The sequence below is a fragment of the Cryptomeria japonica genome, chromosome 1 (assembly GCF_030272615.1).
Source record: "Cryptomeria japonica chromosome 1, Sugi_1.0, whole genome shotgun sequence".
Taxonomy (NCBI): Eukaryota; Viridiplantae; Streptophyta; class Pinopsida; order Cupressales; family Cupressaceae; genus Cryptomeria; species Cryptomeria japonica.
The window spans coordinates 208,184,000-208,205,623 of record NC_081405.1 but is presented as its reverse complement, the minus strand read 5'-3'; positions in this window follow the sequence as shown (position 1 = coordinate 208,205,623).

Below are 21,624 nucleotides of genomic sequence, written 5' to 3'. Positions count from 1 at the left end.
CTTACCACTGCCTCAAGTTGTACAACATTTTTGGGTTCTATAACATTTCATCAGTGAAGCTTACAAACTATTTCTATGATGATTTTCATACCCAAACATCAAGATACCATTGAAAAAAACTATTACAAACTTTCCCTAAAATTTCCTTAATACCTCATTTATCAACCACATAAATATGCTTAGTGCATTGTTCAGTCTAAAGGGCACAACAAGCCATTCATACAACCTCTTGTTGGTGATCAAAGTTGTTGTTGTTGGTTCCCAAATCCTTAAAGCTTGGTTGTTCTCTGATTGCCAAAAGTATCAAATCCATAGAAATAGATAAGTTATGTCCATGTAAGGTAACGATGGAACATTATTTTAGAGTGGTTAATCTCTCCTTCACATTGGGCTCAATTAAACTTGAGAGAGGCTTCCCTAGAGGTATCCTTAATAGAATTGTTTAGGATTGAAGATAAAAAAAAGGACAAAGTTTTATTAGTACTTAGTGTATTATTGGTCGCAAAGGATTTCATTAGACCAAAGACTAACCTATTGCACATGAGACTTATTATTAAGCTAATAAGCACATCACTACACAACTACAAGATGTGGGTATGCACAATGTGATTCTCCAAACATAAGAATATTTATGGATTGTTCAAGATGTTTTCCCTACTTAAAATAGTGAACCATGAGTGCATACAAGTTAATTTCCTACTCCTAATCTATTGTGAATGACGTTTTTTGTTTGAGTACATGGTGGATCATTACTTCTAGGACCATGCCTATTTATTTGATTATAGAGACAACATATAGAAATAAAAAAAGAATGAGTTGTGTAGATACATATAACAAAAACGATGATATCAAACAACTAAACATTCTTAGATATCTATTCCAAACTAACTAAATACATATTTAAGAGAGAAATGACCATGACAAAGCTTTCAATGAACTATAACGATATGATATTCATCAAATGCCTATTGAATCCATGCCAACAAGTGTGGCAAGAGGAAACCCTAAGCTAGATTTTTTAAAAGATCCACAAACAGAATTGTGGAGACGTTTAACTACACGAACCAATTACAATATAATGACCTTGTGATTTACAAAATATGTTTCTTAATGGACATTGGATTTGTAGGATTTGAAACCTTAGAAATTTCTTAATACTTGCAGCCACATGGAGAGAAAAATGATAGTGTTATTTTGTGGAACATACTAATATTTATAGTGCTTTATTTAGTTTCCCAGTTGCTTACATGAATTCAATTGAGAACTAGATATCATTAATGTGACATGCAAGGAAAGTTGAGATCTCGTAAAATCTAGGAGATGAATGGTCTATATCAAGCATGAGGAACATCAACATTTTGAACTTCAATAACTATATTAGTGGTGGCATGATCTCCCTCATCATCTAATTTTGAATTTACATTTGATTTTGTTTTGTCAAGATAAATAATAGTTTCTTGGTATGAAAATCCTAAATAGGTATTTGTAGGGGTCAAATCTAGTGTTAATGATATATTATGAGCTTTAAGGGAGTTGAGGAGGTGACTTGAAATAAATGGAAAATTTTAAGGTGGAGAAATATATAATAATAAGAGATGTGAGGTTTCAAATAAAAATTGGAGGTTAGAATTGGATGGAGAAATGCAGGTCATGAAGTTCATGAAACTCTACAAAATGAATGAAACAAGAAAATGGATTACATGTGGGTAAATTTGGAGGGATTCTAGAGGTGCAAAGGAATTCCTCAAAGAAGAAAGGAGGAAAGATGGGAAACTTGTGAAATTGGACATAGGATGTGTATGTAGTGAAGCAGGAAATATCTAGATCCACATTGAAATTTTGTAAGGGGAAAATATGGGAGATTGTAGGAAATATGAGGGGATCTAGATGTTAAGATATGGAAGGGGAGATCCAAGTCATCATTTAGATATTTCAAAGAGACCCGAGTAGAGGAAAATGGAAGGAGATAAAAGGCCTAACAAACCTTGTGAGGATTCTTGTGGAGGGGAAAAAGCGAGATCGAGTGATTAGGACCTAATCCCACTTTAGCCAACACATTGGGAATACGAAAGAGCCTAGGGAGATAGCTCACTTTGGCTACTTCTTGTGAGAAAGAGAGAGCCAAGGATTATCTCTTAGGGTTTCTATTCCTCTTGTTGTATGTGATGAGAAAAATTAGAGTTTGAATTGTCCACTAGACTAGGAGATGAACAAGAAGCATATATGAATTGAAATTGAACAAACTTGCAGATCTGGAACTGAGCTACTGAAAGCAGTCAAGGGGGAGGAATTTGGACGTGTACTCGATGCTTAAAACTGAGCTAAACTGACCAGGACCAGGGTGCCACCCCATTGTCCCTTATGATCTGACAGAGAGCTGCAACTGAAAGGCTGAAATCTGAAGGTGCTGAACTTGCAACCTGTCGAAAATCACCTGAAAGTGGGGGGACCAGGGTGCCACGCCCCTGTCCCAGACAGATTTGAGAAAATCTGAGACTTATGGGCAATGCCTGTGTCGTTTCCTGGGCTGAAAGTCCTTTGGGACCTACCTGTTTCTGCACTTGCAACTGAAAAGACAGGGTTTGGGGTGGCTATATAGGGTTTTGCCTCAGTCAAACCCCTGCGTTGGTGATTTCCACCCCCACAAATAGCCGATTTGTATAGTAAAATAGTGTGTGCAGGAATCTTGTGTGTGTCCAAGACCCTAAAATGAAAGCAAACAATCTAGAGCAACCCTAAAGAGTAAACCCTAATTGCTTATAATTGACAAAGTAAATGCTCTACAAAAATGATGCAAAGTGATCTAAAGCATAAATGTAAATATATAAATTGATGTAATGAAGTTCATGCAAAGACATGAAATAACATGAAACCATACCCAACCCCTAAGGGAGGGGTACAAGCCAATCGTCAGTCAATGATCTCCTATTATTCTTCAATGTCTTCAAGGCTTTTAATTGATGATGAATGCTTCATGAAATGTTGTTGAATGTTGTTGAAGACTCCACATAGGCATCTCTTTCACTACATAGAAGGCTCCTTGTGCTCCAAAAACCTTCTCTTAGATTCTTAGATAGATAGATCTTAGTTGCCTTCAAATGAAGAAAGAGATCTCTTATGTATAAAACCCTAGATCTTAATTTCGTCTTTAGGCCGACCTAACATTTGAATTTCATGCCAATGTTTTGGGGCTAAGCATTATAATATCATAGAATTATGCTTTCGAAATTTTGAGAAAAAAGCCAAGGACCATGTGTACTTTGCACATGGTTCGACCAACTTTTCACCAAATTTTCAGAGTCGTTAGATATGATGATATTAAAGCAAATCCCAAAGTTACAGTTGATTTCGAGGTGTTTTGATATGCAAAATCGGGCCTTAAAGGTCGAAATAGGACATAATTAGGGTTTATGATTTAATGATTTATTGGAGGAATAAAATAAAAAGGGGCACACTTAGGGTAAAGGGCCCAATTTTATGATGTGTGGAGTGATGAAATATGACTTTAGATTTAATTAAATTCTTAAAGGAAAATTACATTGCAAGATGCAAACACACTAAGGTGGGTGCTAAACTAAGTGTGAAATTGTACTACCCTAGTAAGGGTGTACAATTTACGACCTACATTTAGCCCACTTTAGTGGTCATAAGTCCCTACATGCATATGCAAGCTAAAGTAGAGAAAAGTAAACATTCATGAAAAATGATATATCCACAAGTTGTCGGATGAAGCCCCCAACGGTATCTGCAGTACATAATTAGGAACCGCACCCTACAAAACCACATGTTAGATAAAATCACAAAATCACGTAAATGCTTACTAAGGAAGGTGATGAAAATTCGAGGGTAGCTATATGCCCCCCTGTTTCGGCTTGCTAATTTAGTGAGTTGAAATAGGGTATCATGTTTACCACATCAAATTGTGAAAGAAGATTGATGACAAATGCTCACAAGAAGATTTGATACAAGATCAAAAGCTAATGGAGAATCATTTGTTAAGAAAGAGGACTAAACCTCAATTCCAACACAACAAAGAGTGTGATTAGAGCTCTCTGACACAAGATGAAAAATTTAAATGGAAACACATGCAAGAGATATAATCCAAAAATGCAACTCCATAAAGGAAATTGGAAAAGAAGGGAGGATTGAAATGACATCAAAGAGAGATTATTTATAACAACACTCTTCTAAAATTAGGCAAGAGATCCTCATCAGGGATACACACGTGCACAAAATAGAAGGGTTTATTATAAAAGATACCACTCAATGAAGAAAAAAAATTGATGAATGATCAAAGACTTCCATCACCAAGGAGGAGGTCCCAATTAAGGATGTGTACTTAAGATCCCCATTAGGGATGCTTGATCCAATATGAGAGAAGGAATTAAAATATGAATACACCTCTACAATCAATAAGAAATCCTTATAGAAGACGCTACTTCACAAAGGGGAAATTTTAATCTTAAGAAGGAAAGATGTTTGAAATCACTCTTGCCCCTCCATATATAGGGAGAAGAGATGAGATAGAATTAGGTTATTATGTTGCTTCAAAAAGGTATGATTGCACGTGAAATTGTACCATCATGAATGACAATGAGCCCCCAGTTAGTGAGCTACCAATGTCACATAATGATGAGCAACATAATAGCCATTAATGTTATTTACAGACATGATAGATTGAATGAGCTATTTGAATATGACATGTTAAATGCTCTACTATAAGTGAGATTAAAAACATGTATAAGATGATGAATGTTAAAAAATCTTTAGAAAGAGAGAAGTTTATAGGAGAAGAATAGGCCACTAAATCATACTTTTCTTGCACACAAGAAATATTAGGAGAGGGATAAGTGTGATTCATTAGAGCCTTATTCCTAGAAGATGGGATTTTAGAACAAGTAGAAGATAAAGTCTCATAAGTAGGATTAGAAATCTCTTGAGGAGATTCATAAAGAGATTTGTTCATCATCAAGATTTCCTTATGAGGGGGATGAGTGTTGAAAGAAGTAGAAGATGATTTAATTGAGGTGAGGTCATCATCACTACTAAATATAGCATTCACATTGAGAGATGATCTTTTAGATGCTTTGGTGGGCTTAGAAGGATTATATCCAAGTCCAAATGAAGCTTCATGTGTGTTATGTTCTAAAGGAACTTTAATTCCTTGTTCATTTGTGCCACAACCATTGCCACTATAGCCACTCTTAGCTAAAATGTGAAAACCAGGACCATAAAGGGATGCCAAATCAAAAAGAGATGGTGATGCCTCATAGGTCTCGATGCTATATGAAGTAGAGGAAGGATTTGAAGAATTATTTGAATTAGAAGCAGCCACAAAGTGGTTACTTAGTTGTTTAGACAAAGTGGGTTGCTCTTTAGGTTCCTCCTTAGATTTCTCCTTCTCAGTCTTAAATTATTTCCGAGATACTCTATACTCTCCTACAAAAGTAGGGTTAAAGTCTAGAGATCCCCAATCATCATATGAGAGCATTGCTTTGGGAGAAAAGGTATCCTTGGGAGGAGATTCTAATTGAGTAGAAGAATAAGGAGCACTAGAAGGAACAAGATCATTAAAGGAAACAAATGTATTTGAAGAACTAGGAGGATTTGGAGAAGAATGGGAAGTAGTTGAACAAGAAGATCTATATTTTAATGGTTCTTCAGGTTTGTCAACTAACAAGGTATATGTCTTATTGTTATAAATGAACTTGACTTGCCTATGAAAAGTTGAGGGGACAACTTGCATGCTATGAATCCATGGTCTCCCTAATAGAAGGTTATATGTCAAATTACCAGGCAAGACATGAATAGGTGTAGGTAACCTCACGAGACCTACCTTAACAGGCAAGGTTATGACACCTAAACATTGTTTAGCAACATTATCAAAGCCTCGAATAGAAAGAGAAGCGGGTTTGATGAGAGAACGATCCACATTAATCTTATCCAATAAGTCCACACCACAATCATTAAAGCCAGACCCATTTTTCACAAGGGTTCGTCTTATAGCACTATCGTTGATAATAACCACAATCATAAGAGGATCATATTGATATTGGATTTCATGAGAAGGTAACTCTCTTGTGTGAATACAATTCGAGCTTTGGGTTTGTTTGTAGGATCAATCAAGGAAGCCATGTTATTAGGTGTCACTGCAGGTGGGACATCTAATTTTTTCAAAGCATCTTGTAACGTCCCATGATAAGCAAGTGAAGTTTGAACCAAATCCCAAATATAAATCTTGGCAGGAGTAGCTTTAAGTTGTTCAATGAGATCATACTCCTTACTAAGAGTCTATGATATATGAGGTTCTTGTGGAAGAGTAGGTTGAGAGGGAGGGAGTGAAGTTGGGATAACTGGAAGAGGATTAGGTTTCCTATTGTTTCTTTTGTTGTAGGTATAAGCAACCGTATGATAACTCTCTTCAGTGATTTTCTTAGCATACTCATAAGGGATCTTAGTAGGATAACCTCCTTGCACAGTAATAACAGGTTTCTTAGGAGTGCAAAAAGAATCATTAGCATAACAACCTTGAACCACTAAGATAGGCTTACGTTGAGAATTTTGAGAAGGACAAGCACCTTGAACTAAGAAGAGGGGTTTATTAAATGTTTCATTCACATGTATCAAATTGATTGAAGATGGTTTAGGAATATCAAAGGTGTCCTTATGAATTTTAGAATAAGAAAGGATGAGATTGTTGGAAGAATTGTTGATGGTCTCTTCTTGCACTAAAATGTTAGCATGGATAACGTCAATTTTAGGAGGTAGACTAGGAGTAGGCATTGATGTTTTAGAAGGAAGAGTATTAGTAGGAAAGGTCATATCATCCTTTATCATCAAAGGATCTACATGGGGAATAGACTCTCTAGAAGAAGGATCAACATCACTCTCTAAAGTTTCACCTTTGAGAGGGAGATCTTTGAAAGAGATGTTAACAATCTCTTCTTGAACTAAGGTATCCTTATGAGTAGAACCAAGTTGGGGAGAAGGAGATGCCTTATCTTTAGAGGAAAAATGATTGAGATTCATGGAAGGTGAGATTATATCAAGGGGGTTACTCTCATAGGGTAGAGAATAATCAACACCTTCTTCTAATGGTTCATCCCAAATAGTGAGGTCTTTGAAAAAATTATTAGAAATATCATGCACAAAGATGTCCTTATTGTTATTGCCAATTTTGGGAGAAGGGATAACATTGTTCATTAATTCTTCATCCTTAGGAGGGAGAGCATCACTACATATGTTTAAATTATCCTCTTGCCTCAAAATGTGCTCAATACGATCCCTAGGGGAGAGAGCATTAAGAAAATTGATTATGATTTCATCTTGTTTTTCTAAGGAATCTTTATTAGTAAGACAAGCTTCAGGCCAAGGAGAAGAATTTCTCATTAATGTGTCATCACTAGTGGGAATCTTGTTGAAGTCAAAAGAGGAAATGCCATCACTAGGAAAAGTAGGGACAATACCATATTCTTGCACAAAATGATCCTCATGAGGGGAGTATTATTTAGGAGGGAAATGAGCATCTTTCTCCCAAGATTCATGCTTAGGAAGGAGATCTTTGAAAGAAGTGCTCATAACCTCTTGTTGCACTAACATGCCCCCATTGGTAAGACCAAATTTAAGAGACAATAAGTCAATGTCCATCAATACCTTTTCACTTAGAGAGGCATCATGTAAAGATGATAAAGTAACATTAAGAAAGGTGTTTATGATAGCATCCTCTTCCTCTAAGATAGCTAGATGGGAAGGGCACATTTTAGGAGAATTGTCAAGATCACTCTTCAAATCATCATCCTTAGAGAATGGGAGAGTTTTGAAGGGGTTGGTAACAAATATTTTAGGCACTAAAATGTTGTCATAGATAGGAGGAGGTCCTTTAAGAGATGGAGAAATTGAAGCAAGGGAAACTAACCCATTATCAGATTTATGAAATGAATGCATCATGACAACAATTTTCCTCTTTCAAATGATAACATATGCAAAATAGAAGGAAATGTTCAATTTTAACATTTGAAATCACTCTAAATGTTGATTTAAAAAATCAAATTTATGAGTGAAATGTGTTGGCATGATTGGCATAACTGATGCAGACGAGGTGATGCAGTTAAAGACTGATGACTGAACTGTTAGAGGATAGAAGACTATTTATGATGAAGAGATTGAGATTTTGTGATTAGATGACTTGATAAGTTATTTGGGTTGCCATTGGTGGCAACTATTTTTAAATGATGTTAACTGATGTTTCTTGATGTTTGGTTTGTCATATAAGTGATTTAGTTTACCGGAGACAGGGTTTACCGACAACATACAAAAGGCTGTGAAATAGGACTTTAACCAGTATATGCAAAGATGTTTTACTTGAAGCAGATGATTGGTGATTTGCAGTTTGGAATGTTATCTTTTATCATGGTAATGAGTATTTGACTGGAACAACATCTTGTGATGGCTATCAGAGGACATGTTTCTAATTTCTGATGAAGTCTTGCTAGGGTTTTAGTAGGGTTTTAGAGCCAATGAATAAATCATCAAACCAGTAATGATTTTTGGTATGGCAGTGATTGAAATCAAGTCCACAAGTTGATGATGACCCAACACAAACCGTGTGAAATGTTTGAAAGATGTTTTGGTGCATTTGGAGAGTGAATTTCTTGGGAATGTGCAAAGTGCTTAGCGAAATGAGCTTAGGGTATGACTTTGTACCAAATCGACTTTTTGTGACGACTTATGTTCATTCAATGATTGATATTGATTTCTAATTTATCGTAATGATCCATATGATGATTTGTAATGAGTTGTAAATATCTGTGATGATCTACGATGTAATTTAGGGTTTAGTGGCCGACTTAGTGGAGAGCATTATTTATGTTGGCTTAGTTGATGTTTATTGTGCCAGTGATCTTAGAGAAGAGTGTGAAGCCGTACCTAAGAAGAGTGAGATCTTCCTGAGAGTTGCAGATAGTGGAGTATAACTGAATCTGATTCAACAAGCTGAGAAGTGCAAGTAACAAATCACTTTTTCACTATTGTTCTCTAACAATTACAACAGATTAAATCCCTTAACCGAGTAACTCTTGATAGGCCTTAATCTTGTAAATCCCCTAACAGGGTAGCTCTCAAAAAGAGTGGTAAATCCTCTCATGAGGTTGATCCTAATAGGTCATTAAGCTCCTAACCGGTCTGCACATCCAAATCCCTTAACAAGGTGACTCCTAACAGGGTCTTCTCCTAACAAGGTGTATTGTAAGCTCCTAACAGGGCATACTTGAAAAGAGTACAAATCTTTGTGAGTACTAACTCCCACCGTGGTTTTTCCCTATTTGGGTTTCCATGTCAAAAATATGGTGTTCATGTGTGGAATGATTTTCATGTGATGTTATTGATTATCTTTAGTTTAATCATTATTTTTGAATACACCGGTTATAGCGGTTTATCATAGATTTATCAGTGATTACTGATACTGTTTAATGAATTGGCACATGTGGTAAATGAAGTTGGATTTGTTGAAGTTAGATTTGGGTTCAAAGTTTTAAGTTGGTATTAATACTGATTCACCCCCCCTCTCAGTATTAACTGGATCCTCATAGAATTAACAATTGGTACCAGAGCCTTGGTCCTCTATGTACAAAAAACCTAACCGATTGAGGGAAATATTATGAGGAAGTCAAGATGATGAAGAAAGAGGGTGCTAAGTTCAACAAGGATAACTACAAGATTTGGAAAGACAAAATGAAGATCTCTATCAAAGGTCTTGGTGCACAATATTGGAAGCAAGCTGAAACAAAATATGTTGCTCCCACCACTACTCCCTTGACACCTGATGAAGTCAAAGAGTAGCAAGAGAACATCAAAGCCTTAGAAGCTATTGTTAGTACTTTATTTGATTCAAAATATATTGATGTTCAAGGATTGGAAACTGCAGGTGAGGTTTTGGAAAAGTTAGATATAATCTATGGAGGAGATGCGCATGTACAAAGAGCCAAAGAGGAAAGCTTGAGAGGAAAGTTTGATGACATAAGAATGCTTGAAGGAGAAAATATTATACAGTATGGTCAGAGAATCAAAGAAGTTGTTGGTGGCATAAAGAGTGTTGGAGGTAAAATGGATGATGATGCAGTAGTAAGTAAAATGCTTAGAAATATTCAACCTCAGTATGCTATAAGAGTATCTGCAATCCAAGAACTTAGATCTATTTCAAAGGATAAGGTAACTGTAGATTCATTGATTGGTAAGTTTACAACTTTTGAGTTGACTAGTTTTGACAATAGTGTGACAAAATTTACTGAATTTGCCTTTAAAGATTCTGTTACAGGTTCATTTGCTAGAAAAGGAAAATATATATGTCAAAATCATGAGTGTAGGTCAAGTCATGGAAATAACTCAGGAAATGAAGACAATGAATATTAGGTGATGGAACTTGAGGCATTGTTAGCAAAAATATTTCCAAGAGGCACCAGTAAGCATAAAGGAAAGCTACCTTTGAAGTGTTTCTCTTTTAGTAAAATTGGTCATATTGCTGCTAATTGTCCTAATGCTGACAAGAAAGAGAGATTTAGAAAATATAGAGGAAAAGACAAAAATCAATGTTATGTTGCTGTAGATGAAGGTGTGATCGATGAGGAGTCTGAAGATAAAGATGACAAGGAGGAAATTGTGTTTGTAGTCGTGAAGGAGGAGCTGACAGATGAAAAGGCACTGGTATCTCATATGGAGAATAGTGATGAATGGATTATATACAGTGGCTGCTCACACCACATGACCGGAGACAAAATTAAGTTTATATCCCTTGATGAATTTGATGGTGGTGTTGTTAGATTTGGAAATAACTCTCCCTGCATGATGAAAGGTAAAGGTTCAATTTCTCTAAATGGAAAGAGTAATGTTGATGATGTGTTTTGGGTTGATGGTCTAAAGCACAATATTTTAAGTGTTGGTCAACTCAATGATAAAGGTTATTTTCTTGAGTTTAAAAGTGGAGTTTGCATAATTCTTGGTGGTAATGGTGAACTAATTGCTACCGGAAAGCAAACTAGAGGTAACTTATTTCATTTGAATAGTAATGTTAATAATTGTTTGGTTACAAGAATGGAAGACAGTTGGTTGTGACATAAAAGATGTTGTCATGTTAATTTTGATAATTTGGTTAAGGTAAGGAAGTCAAGTGTTGTAAGAAGATTGATCCAACTTGTTAAACCAGATAGTGTGATATGCAAAGATTGTCAAATTGGTAAGATGACATCTATTTCTTTCAAGAGAAAGAATTTTACTTCTGAGAATATTTTAGATTTATTACATGCTGATCTTTGTGGCCCTATGAGAACAAAGAGTTATTACGGTGATAGGTATTTCATAATTTTCACCAATGACTATTCTAAAATGATGTGGGTGACATTTTTGAAGGAGAAATCAAAAGCATTTAGTAAATTCAAATCTTTTAAAGTTCTAGGTGAGAATGAAACTAGTAAGAACTTAAGTGTTTAAGATCAGACCGGGGAGGAGAAGTCACATCTGATGAATTTGTAAAGTATTGTGATGAATAGGGTATCAAGAGACGGATGTCAGCTTTGAGGACACCACAAGAAAATGACATAGAAGAAAGGATGAACAAAACAATAGTTGAAGCTGCTAGAACCATGCTATTACAGGGTAATGTACCTAAAATATTTTGGAGAGAAGCAATCAACATTGTTGTATACACTTTAAACCGGGTACTAGTAAAAAGATGTAACAACAAAACACCCTATGAGCTATGGTATGGAAAAACTCCTTGTGTAAATTATTTCAAAAATTTTGGGAGTCAATCTTTTATTAAGAAAGATATCCACACTGAGAAATTTGATGCAAAATCTAATGAGGGAATCTTTCTTGGTTACTCTACTAAGAGTAAGGCATACAAATGTTACAATAAGAAAACTAAGAAGATTATTGTAATTGCTAATGTGAAGGTAGATGATCTCTCTGGGAATTCAGAAGGTACCAACAGATCTGAGCTTGAAAAAGATGATGAGAAACTTGTGATTATTGAACCGGAAGCACAAAACAATGAAGAATCGACAAATGGAGAATTAGGTGCTCAACCGGTAAGTGAAGACAACGATGAAGAAAATGAAGAACAAGAAGAAAAAGATGTAGAACCAGTACCAATATTGCTTAGGTGTGTCAGATTGAACCATTCACAAGAGTAAATAATTGGTGATAAGAATGTTGGTGTGCAAACAAGGAGGAAAATAAGAGAAAACTCTTGTTTGATATCTACAATTGAACCCAAAACAGTAAAGGAAGCACTAAAAGATGATGATTGGGTGAATGCAATGAATGGAGAATTAGATCAAATTGAGAAGAATTAGACATGGTCACTTGTTCCTAGACCGGAGGATAAGAATGTAATTGGAACAAAATGGGTATTTAGGAATAAGTTGTTGAAGAAGGAAAAATTGTAAGAAACAAGGCGAGGTTAGTCTGTAAGGGTATGCACATGAAGAAGGTGAGGATTATGGAGAGACCTTTGCACCGGTTGCAAGATTATAACGAGTGAGAATGCTGCTAGCATTTGTTGCATATAAGGGATTCAAAGTTTATCAAATGGATGTCAAATCAAGCTTTTTAAATAAGATTCTAGAAGAAGAAGTCTACATTGAACAATCAGATGGATTTTCTCTATCTGATGATAAAGACATAGTATGTAAATTGCATAAAGAACTATATGGTCTAAAGCAAGCACCGAGAGCATGGTATGAGAGGTTACATGCACATCTGATCAAAATTGGATTCCAACGTACCAGTGAGGACATCAACATTTATTTGAAGACTGATGGAGACAAGATGTTGATAACAAAAGTGTTTGTAGATGACATCATTTTTCAAGGAAATGATGATATGTGCATGGATTTTGCTAATGTAATGAAAAAGGAATTTGAAATGTCTCTAATGGGTGAAATAAAGTTCTTTATTGGGTTACAGGTCCAACAATTGGATGGTGGTATCTTTATTTGTCAGAGCAAGTGTGTCAAAGAGGTGTTGAAGACATTCGGTATGGAAGACTACAAACCAGTAGGAACACCGATGGTGACAAGCTACAAGTTGTCCAAACAAGATGATTCTCCTGATTTTTATGAAAAAGAGTATAGGTCTATCATTGGCAAGTTGCACTATGGTGTTCATAGTAGGCTGAACATTGCTCATGTTGTTGGATTAGTTTCTAGATTTTAGAAAGAGCCTAAGGAGACACATTTGGTGACAGTGAAGAGAATTTTCCGGTATCTCAAAGGCACATTAGACTATGGTTTATGGTATCCCTAGAAAGGAGATTTTAATCTAGATGTCTTTACTGATGGAGATTGGGCAGGTAATGTGGATGACCGAAAAATCACAACCGGTGGAGTTTTTCTTCTTGGTGGAAGATTAGTGGCATGGATGAGCAAGAAATAAACATGTGTTTCTCAATCTACAGCTGAATCAGAATATGTTGTTGCATCCATGAATTGCACTCAGGCAATATGGATGAGACATGTGCTAGAAGGATTCAAAATAGATATGTCTGAATTAGTGACTATCTATTGTGATAATACAAGTGCAATACATATTTCTAAGAATTCCGTACTTCATGCTACTAGAACCAAGCACATTGAATTGAAGTATCATTTTCTAAGGGAAAGATTTCAAGAAAAATAGGTCAAGATGGAATATGTGAAGAGTAAAGATCAGATAGTTGATATCTTTAATAAGCCCTTACTGAAGACTACCTTTGAGTTTCTTAGAGGTAAACTAGGGGTTAGACCCCTACACCAGAAGAACTAGAATGATGGAGATGCATCAATCTATGGATATAATGTTTATTCTTCACTAAGGATTGATGAGGTGCAAGCTACTCCATAGGAGAGCAGCTCGGATATAAAGCTCTGATTTAATGATCTGATATAATGTTTAGATTTTTTTAGTAGAGATGACGATGACAAAAGCAATACTAAAGAAGATCGGTGATGGACATACACCTTTGGCATTGCTGTCAAAGGGGGAGAAGAACAATATCAGATTTGGGAGAAGAACAAGATCAAATTTGAGAGAAGAAAAGGATAAGAGAGTTGGAGAAGTATTTGTTTAGGGGGAGAAGACAAAAGAAGGATACTGACAGATGATATGATACCGACAACAAGTAGCAGTGATGGTGTTGCAATCTGATTGGTATATCTGATTGGTGTTGCCATCAATTCCAAAGGGGGAGATTGTTGGCATGATTGGCATAATTGATGCAGATGAGGTGATGCAGTTAAAGATTGATGACTGAACTGATAGAGGATAGAAGATTATTTGTGATGAAGAGATTGAGAAAAATTGTTGGCAATTGAGACTCAATTGGTTGGTTTCACTATGTTTTTAATTAAGTAAAAACAGGTTTTAAGGGACCCGAAACCCGATTACATTTGAAAGATATTCAAGAAGGAAACAAAATAAGATAGCTACAAAAGACCAGCAAAAAGACCAGCAACAGAGAAAGGGACAGCAATAGGCCAGCAAGAAATTGGCCCCAAGCCCAACATTACAAGTTAATTAAAAACTCTTCATAGTTTCCTCAGCATTCTGTACCAAGAGCATCATCGCCTTGTCCGCTTCCCTCAGGTCATTGTTTTCCTGTCCAAGCTGACTCTCTTTCATTTTGGTGTCCTTCCCAATAGTGGTCTACCTAGTTTTGCGCCTAGGGTTCTGGTGGGTGGGGCTGGAAGTTGGAGTATCTTCTAAAATTACAAGGTTCTTATCCTGATTTTTCCTTTCCAAAATGATCCACCAACGCGTTCATATTCTGGGAAGAAACTTTAAGGACCTGGAGGCTGTGGTTCATAAGTTTTTTCAAAGCCTTCTCATTACGGGCGATCCGGGTGTTGACGTTGTCTTTGTCCTCCTCCACCTGCTCTTTCAGAGTTCTAATAACATCCTCCAAATGTTTCAGGTCCCCTTTGATCAGATCTTTCTCCAACCAGTCCTCCATCTCCATTTCCTCCTCAGCTTCACTATTTTCCGTATCCTCATTCTGTTTCCCAGAGTCAGACATCTTAATCAACTTATTAATCTTATCTTCCAGCTCCCTTTGCTTACCCTGTATACTGGTGATGTTTTCGACAACCCATTTCTAGAAATTGAAGAATTCCAGAGTGCAGTTGCGGACGGTGTCCAAGATGGTGTTCGCAGAGTCCTTGCCCTGTTTAGTCTCCTCAAAGTTAGGGTTGTCATACTCCTTAGGATTCAAAGCATCATTCTCGCTTTCTGAACCCTTAGGGTTAGAGTGAGGGTTTTCAGAATTACCCCCTTCCTCCCCTTCACCATAGTTCTCATCCTTATTTTGCTCCATTTCAGTATCAGTGTCCTTATCCTTTTCCTCTTCTTCATCACAATGCACCTCCTTTTCCTCATGCTCTGTTTCAACTTTCCTTTTTTTGTGGGTAGGGGTATGGGGCTGATCCCCATTCGAGTCAGAGTCTTTACAACTCTCAGATATATGAGCATTAATGATCAAAGGATCATCCTTGTTTGCCCTAGCCTTATCCTTAAGATGGTCATATATTAGCAGAATGAGCCCCTGGTGGGCTAAAGGGTAAGAATTAGGTTTTTTAGCATGGTCTGCAAGGCTATCGTTTAGAGAGGATGCTAAATAGAAGGGCAGGGATATTTTAGCCCCATGACAGAAATGGTTCAGAATAGCGAAATGATAGTTATAAATTTTTTGTAAATCTTCCATCCATAGTCAAATACTCCATTAAAGCCCTAAGAACTTTTTGCCAGAAAGGCTTTGCCTGCTGGGGAGTGTAGTAGGAGATGTTGTCCTTCTTCGCAAGCTTGCCCTTCTCATCCTCTAACTTCGGGAAGTTTTTGAAAGCTTCAGCTGCATACTTCCGATCCCTGTAGAATTTAGTCCCCTCCATCTTGAGCCCCGTGACCTCTGCAATCATGTTTTCATCAATTTGCCAAATCTTCCCAAATAGGGTGACTTTGTTGTTACTCCAGCTTTTAGCAAAACCGTAAGACACATAATTTCTGCTTTCGTGAAGCTTTTCCATATAGTCAATGAAGCTGTGTCTGTGGAGCCTTCTCCAGACCTTTCGTTCACTCTTCCAATTCTCACATCCTGGAGGCTCGTTCCTATTTAGGTTACCGCCCATTCTGAGCTCCAAGTAAAGATACCCACTGCTGCAGTTCACAATCCACAGATAAAACTCTAAAAACTTGTTATTTCTAGAATTCCCGTGTAAGGACTCTTTCGTAGTTTTGAAATTGCTGCTTATAGCCGCACAAACCCAACTATTATTACTATAATCTTTTGCACACATATGATCTTGGATATGATGCCAAAAAACACTCATAATCTGACAGTTAATCTGCCCCCAAAATCTATCTTTGGAAATCGTTCCCCAAAAATTAATCATGAGATTAACTTGACCCATTGATGCGATCAAAGTATAATTGCTCTTTAACCTCCCTTTTGATGTGAGTTTCTCCAATGTGTTTGACATCCTTCTCCAAATTGACCCCTTCATTGGCTAGGATATCCGCAACCTTATTGCCCTCTCTAAAGGTATGAGTTATACTAATGCTAACATAGTTATTTAGAATATATTTAGAATTTTTAATTAAATTGGTAATATTCCAAGAAATAGAACTTGTACCTTTGAGGGCTTGTATGATGTTTGAAGAGTCCCCTTCGAGCCAATTTTTTTAAAATTTGAATTCCTGAGCTAGCTGGAGGCTCTTTAGCATTGCCAGAGCTTCAGCCACATGGTTATTTTGGACCCCAAAAGGAGAAGCAAAAGCAGCAATGCAAATTCCTTGAGCATTTCTAATAACTCCTCCTCCACCAGCCTTTCCAAGGTTCCCTTTAGCAACCCCATCAAAATTAACCTTTATCTAGTCATATTCAAGAAACTCCCAGACAATGTTATCTCTCCTATTCTTATTTTCCGATCTGTAGACCTTATGCATTAGGTTCCATTCAGTGAGGATGTCTCTTTCCATATCATTCATATCAGTAATAGACCATTGCTGATTATTCTTGTGAGGAATGTTGATGATCTCCTTTATAGCCCTGCAGATTTTTTCAAAGACCACCTGAGTGTTACACTTAGCTTCCCTAAATATCCTATTATTTCTTTCTTTCCAAATGCCCCAGCAAATCATGGGGAGGGTGAAAGACCAAAGGTTCTTGATGATTTGGCATTTGGTTGGAAAATTCCATTGCCAGATAATATCCTTGATCCTCTTGTTCATGACCCAATTAACTTTCCATTTTTCCCACATTTTGCACCAAATATCCCAGGTAAAGGAGCTGTGAAAAAAGAGATGATCAACTGATTCCCCCTCCTTCTGGCATAGCTCACATCTATTAGGGAATTTGAAACCTCTTCGGATTAAATTTTTAAGAGTAAGGGTACTATTACGAGAAGCAAGCCAAAAGAAAATGTTGACTTTAGGGATCAAAATGTTGTTCCAAACTTTACTCCAAATGGGATTGCTGGTTTGAGAAAAGGTGTTTTTATAGGCTGAGGCAACCGTAAATTCACCTTTAGGATCACTTTTCCAGAGGAATACATCATCATATCCTTTGTTAGGGGAAAAGGACAGCAACTCCTTCTGGAGGGAGGAAAATCCAGAATGAATGTCATCAAGCCTAACCCACTTGTCCTCCTTCCAGTAGTCACACACCATAAGCCCAAACCTCCTTTTACACTCCTCAATAATTTGACTGTTGTTTTGATCATAAAGAGCTTCATTCTTCATCCAAGGGTCTTCCCAAAACCTTATTCTATCACCTTTTCCAAGGACCCATCCAGCCCCAGCTTTTGCCACTTTTATGGATTTGGTAATGCTATTCTAGATGAAGGATCCAATAGGGATATCTTCAGAGTTAAGGACCCCTTGGATAGTTTGATTCTGAATGTATTTATCAAACCAAATTTGATTCCAATATTTCTTAGTATCATAGGCTCTCCATAATTGTTTAGCAAGAAGAGCTTTGTTAAAGGTTTTTAGAGCTTTAATCCCCAACCCCCCTTTGTTCTTTGGTCTACACACTTTGTCCCAAGAAACCAAGGGTATTCTCTTTTTTCTTCCACTCCTGACCATAAAAATCTCTTCTATATTCTTTCCATTGCTTCAACAAATTTAGTCGGGATACCAAACAGGTTGAGGGCATAAACAGGGAGATTTTGAAGAGTAACTTGAAGGAGCTGCAATTTCCCAGCCTGAGATAACATTGAGCCTTTCCATCCAGCAAGTCTTTTATTAAGTTTATCAATAAGCATATTCTAGAAGGAATTTGGGGGAGCTAACCCCAAGGGAAGACCCAGATAGGTGGAGGGGAGCATTTCCACTTTGCACCCAATAATTTTAGCAATTTTCTGTTGTCTTATGACCGGAGTATTCAAGAAGTATATAGCCGATTTGTCCCAATTGACTTGCTGACCAGTAGCCAAAGCAAAGGAGTTAAGAGCAGTTTTGAAGGCATCAACCTCCTTGACCGAAGAATATCCCATGAGGATAGTGTCATCAACAAACTGTTGATGAGTGCAAAAAACATTGGCGGAGGAAGGTTGAAGACCTTTGATAGTTTTGTTTTGTTTCAAATTGTGAATCAATCTGCTCATACTTTCAGCCAATATGGTAAAAAGGATAGGAGATATGGGGTCTCCTTGTCTGAGCCCTCTTGAAGTTTTAAAAAAATTTGTAGGAGATCCATTAATCAGAATAGAGAACATAGGAGTGGTGATCAACTCTCTGATTATTTTGGTTACCTTTTCATCAAAACCAAAAGCCCCCATGATTTTGAAGAGAACATCCCACTCCACTCTATCATAAGCCTTCGCCAAATCCAACTTTATCAAGAAACCTTCTTTTTTAGCAGCACTAGGGGAATGAATGTATCTGGTTTCGGGAATGATATATCCTGTATAAGAGCTGATCAAAACATCTGGTTTCAAGAACGATATATTCTGTATAAGAGCTGATCAAAACAACTAGTTTCAGGAATGATATATCCTGTATAAGGATGATAGAAGATAGGTTGGAAGAATGATGAAGATAGTTTAGAAGAATGATAGAAGATATGTTGGAAGAATGATGAAGATAGTTTAGAAGAATGATAGAGATATGAAAGTGAAGAAAGATTCCATGATGATGTGATAGATATGCATGCGAGGGATGCAATGATGAATGATGAATGATATTTTGAAAATGAGATGTATGATATGATATGCAACTAATTGTAAAATGATATGCAACTATTTTTTTTTTTGGTAGCATCCTCATTCTGTATTTGCCATCCGATATAGCCATATGTTGTTCGCTTTCTTTGTAGGTATCATCATTGAGCATTGATTTGTTTAGGATATGTTGAAAATTTATACAAGCACAATGGTATAATTGAACCATAATGACCTGAGAAAAATTTACATGATATTTTGATTTTGCAAGATAGCACAAGTGTCAAGGTATAATTAAACTAGGACGACCTGAGTGCATATTGCGTAAACAAACAAGAGTTAACCTTTGTCCCATACAAATTTGAAATGTCCTCAGTGATATGCCACCTGATTTCTTCATAGGACAAATTTGCATGATAAAAGACTTCACTCACAGATAGAAGACAAATAAAACATCACATTCCTTCCTTGCTTCTCTAGTCGTAAGACATCCTTGAGTCACTTAGGAGATATGATAAGCAAAAATTAACAACCATAAGTAAGCATGCATGCTATTTGGAATGTATTCTTGTCAATTAAAACATCTTGCAAATAGATCTTTGTTTAGTTGAAATTAGTTCAAGTCTGTGATGTTTAGCCTTCTCGCATTGTTGTTTGGCATTTGTTAGTTGTATTGATCCTTGTTGTCTTGCTACGTTTTTGGTCTGATGTTGAAAACCTTGAAGGCGAAATGCCCCTAGCGAGATCAAGATTTTGCCCCTTATTGTTGATACTAATTTGATATGGATATGTACACTGATCACCAAGCCATGGTGGGATATTATTTGGATAATTGTTTCAGATAAACCAAGGACAGTGACTACACTAAGTATGTCCAAGATTGATAAGCATTTGTGAATTTCTGGTGATGCCTCAGATGGGTGGATATGATATGTACAATATGATTTGTGAAACATCTATTTCCATCAATTGATAAAGATAAGGCTTACTATAACAAAACCCAGTAGTCATACTGATTGATGTCATTGTTATGATTTGGTTTATGATTGATAAGAATGTCTGGTTTCAAAGAGTGAGTACCCCATATAAGACTGATCTGTCTAGTTTTGAGTGTACCTATCCTTGTATAAGACATGTTGATGTTGATGTTGATAGGTGGATTGATTATCAAGACTTGATGATTGATAGGAATGTCTGGTTTCAAAGAGTGAGTACCCCGTATAAGACCGATCTGTCTGGTTTCGAGTGTACCTATCCCTATATAAGACATGTTTGATGTTGATGTTGATTTCAAGTAATGAATCGATTAACAAGACATGTGATAAGTTTGATTGCAAGCTTTGAGAGTTTTCCTGTTGTTGATCTGATTTGATGGATGGTCCATGTGTTCATGCTTTGATTTTTTTTTTTTGTGATTTTGAGTTTTTGGATATTTTGATTTTTTTGATTTTTTTGATATTTTGATTTTTTTTTGAGTTTGTGGATATTTTGATTTTTTTGAGTTTTTGGATATTTTGATTTTTTTGAGTTTTTGGATATTTTGATTTTTTTTGAGTTTTTGGATTAGAAGAAAGATATATTTGGTTGCCCCAATGTATATCAAGACAAGGAATGGATGAATGGATGACTGAACCATTGAGGTGGAAATAGATTTGTTGTCCATAGTTTTGATCAAGATCAAGGATGAAAAAGGGGATATGGATAGAGATAGGATATAGATAGCACTGGATGATGGAAGCAATGAATAGATAGGATAGATAGATATGAATTAGAGTGAAGCAAGATTGTAGAAAGAATTGGATGATAGAAGAAATGAATAGATAGGATAAGGGATATGGATTAGAGTGAAGCAAGATTGTAGAAATAATTGGATGATAGAAGATATGAATAGATAGGATATGGATGAGGTGAAGCAAGAATAGAAAGAATTGGATGATAGAAGATATGAATAGATAGGATAAGGGATATGGATTAGAGGACATGGGAGATATGGTAGGAAGAATAGAGTGGATGGACTTTGCCCCCAAGCATAGAGGTTTCCATTTGTAAAAAGGTGATATGTAAGATTGTCATAGTATTTAGCACCATCTGAATAAGTGTTTCTGAACTTTTCAAAGATAGAGACCCAACCCACAATTAGAACCTCTGGAAATTTCAACTGAACATTTCTAGCAACTAGGAAGCAGACTCAAAAGGGAATAAGAATCCCAAACTAGATCAAGGTACTTAGTCTTTGATTACCCATGTGTGTGCAAGTGGGTTAATTCTGGCTCATATGATCATTGTAATCTTCAGAATCCAACATGGCTAGCTACATGAGTTATCTTGACTTCAAAAGCATCCTGGATAGAGCCTCGCTGCCAGCGAGCGTCCATAGCCCCGACGAGGTTATCACTGTAATCTCACAAATATTGCTCCATTGCCAGCCAGACATCCATAG